The sequence below is a fragment of the Arachis ipaensis genome, chromosome B5 (assembly GCF_059453495.1).
Source record: "Arachis ipaensis isolate K30076 ecotype BB chromosome B5, ASM5945349v1, whole genome shotgun sequence".
NCBI lineage: Eukaryota > Viridiplantae > Streptophyta > Magnoliopsida > Fabales > Fabaceae > Arachis > Arachis ipaensis.
The window spans coordinates 38,704,375-38,706,891 of record NC_142440.1 but is presented as its reverse complement, the minus strand read 5'-3'; the positions used below and the strand labels follow the sequence as shown (position 1 = coordinate 38,706,891).

At 44.2% G+C, this 2,517-nt stretch overlaps 1 non-coding gene across 1 annotated transcript; it reads left to right on the top strand.

The window, feature by feature from the left end:
• The first annotated feature begins 1,729 nt into the window (after window positions 1–1,729).
• On the top strand, window positions 1,730–1,836 carry LOC148563908 (small nucleolar RNA R71). Its single transcript, XR_015884006.1, has one exon. It is a non-coding gene; the product is annotated as a small nucleolar RNA R71 (small nucleolar RNA).
• The last annotated feature ends 681 nt before the right edge of the window (window positions 1,837–2,517 follow it).

Below are 2,517 nucleotides of genomic sequence, written 5' to 3'. Positions count from 1 at the left end.
AACCAAGTGGTTTCCCAGAGGTGTTGGTTGTGCTTCAGTGCTTGCCTCCTCCCTCAGTATCTCATTATGATCTGTTTCTTGTGAGAGTTTGAAGACATTGAAGCTGAGTTGTTCATCATGGATCCTCAAAATTAGCTCCCCTCGCTCCACATCTATGAGTGCTTTGGCTGTAGCTAAGAACGGTCTTCCCAATATGATTGGGTGAGTGTGACTTTCTTCCATGTCCAAGATGACAAAGTCTGTGGGAAGGAAGTATTTTCCCACCTTCACCAGCACATTTTCAACCACTCCTACTACTTGTTTTTGAGTTTTGTCAGCCAGCCTGATAACTACATCTGTGGGTATTATCTCATTGATCTGCAGCCTTTTCATAAGGGATAAAGGCATTAAGTTGATGCTTGCTCCCAAATCTCAGAGTGCTTTATCAAACATTGTTTCTCCTATGGCACAGGGGATGTGAAAACTCCCTGGGTCCTTCCTTTTTATAGGCAACTCTGGTTGAATGAGAGCACTGCACTCCTTATTCATCACTATTGTTTGTCCTCCCTTGAGTGAGCTTTTCCTGGTCAGCAGCTCCTTCATATACTTAATATATGAGGGCATTTGTTGGAGGGCCTTGATGAATGGTATGTTTACATGGAGGGATGCAAATAGGTCAAGAAACCTTGAGTATATTCTCTTCTCTACAGCACCATTGAGTAATTGGGGAAACGGTGCATAGAGTTTCAGCAGCTCCTTCTGTGTCAGCTCTTTTTGTGAAATTTTGGGTTCTTGGTGATCTTTTTCCTGTTTCTCTGCTGATGTCTCTCCAAGTTGTTCTAATGGCTTGTTTTGCTTTTCCTCAGTCTCCTTATTGCTGATAGTAACAATCTTGCAATCTTCCCATCTGACTTTCTTTGCTTCACCTCTCAGATTTTTCTCTGTGTCACTTGGGAAGCTATCAGTAGGTTTGGGAATCTTTTCAGATAAGCATCCCACTTGAAATTCCAGCCTCTTGATGGTGTCCCCCTGGTTCTTGATACTAGCTCGCACCTCCTCTTTGAATACCTTATTATCTTGAATCTCTTTGCATGCCTTCAAGCAGAGTCTCAATTTTGGAGAGTCTTTCTTCAGATGATGGTGAGTTGAGAGTGGATGGGTGAGTTGGGTCATTTTGGTTTTGGTATGGATGTGGAGAGGTGTTGCTAGGGTGGTGCTGATATGATCTCTGTGTGGAATGTTGGTGAGCTGCATGGTTGTTGGGGTTGTGACGTCTCTGATCTTGGCTTTAATCTTGTTGATTTCTCCATCCAAAGTTTGGGTGATTCCTCCAACCAGGGTTATACGTTTTGGAGTAAGGATCATGGGTCTGCCTGGGTGAGTTTCCAATGTAGTTGGCTTGTTCTTGCTCCTCCTCTGCCTCAGCATTCACTCCCTCTTGGGTTGCTGATGAGGTGGTGATTCCTGCCACTTGGTTCCTCTCCATCTTCTTGGTGAGGTCAGCCAGCTGCTTGGTAATAAGCTTGTTCTGGGCCAGCAGTGCATCCACATTGTTTAGTTCCATCACTCCTCTAGTGTTGCCTCTTTCAGAAGCATAGAAATAGTCATTCTCTGCTACAGTTTCAATGACATCTATGGCCTCCTCAATGGTCTTCTTCTTGTTCAGAGATCCCCGGATGAATGATCTACTGCCTTCTTTGATTCATAAGAAAGGCCTTCATAGAAAATGTATAGCTGCACCCATTCATTGAACATATCTGGTGGGCACCTTCTTGTCAGGTCCTTGAACCTCTCCCATGCTTCATATAAAGTCTCACCATCCTGCTGCCTGAATGTTTGCACCTCAGCTCTCAGCCTGTTGATCCGTTGAGGAGGATAGAATCTTGCCAAGAATTTGTTCACCACATCTTCCTAGGTTGCTAAACTCTCCTTTGGGAAGGATTCCAGCCATTTAGATGCCTTGTCCTTAAGTGAGAAAGGAAACAGAAGTAGTCTATAGGTGTCAGGATGAACACCATTGGACTTCACAATATCGCATATCCTCAGGAAGGTGGTTAGATGTTGATTGGGGTCTTCTTGGACGCCTCCTCCGAATGAACAGTTGTTCTGAACAAGGGTGATGAGCTGTGGCTGTAGTTCAAAGTTGTTGGCATGTATGGTTGGCCTTTGGATGCTACTCCCACAGTTTCCTGGGTTTGGGTTGATGTAAGGGACTAGAACTCTTCTCTCTTGCCCAGCATGATTTGCTAGACCTTCTCTGCCATGGTTGTGAGCCTCTTCTTCATGATGGTTCTCCATGTTGATACAAAATCAATCCCCGGCAACGGCGCCATAAACTTGATAGCACGGAAACTTGTCTCTCAACAATTTTCCTTCGGCAAGTATACCGAATTGTCGTCAAGTAAAAACTCACAATAGAGTGAGGTCGAATCCCACAGGGATTGATTGGTCAAGCAACTTTAATTAGAGGAATGTTCTAGTTGAGCAAAGCAGAATTTGGTTTGAGAGTTGCAGGAAATTAAATGGCGGGAAAGTAAA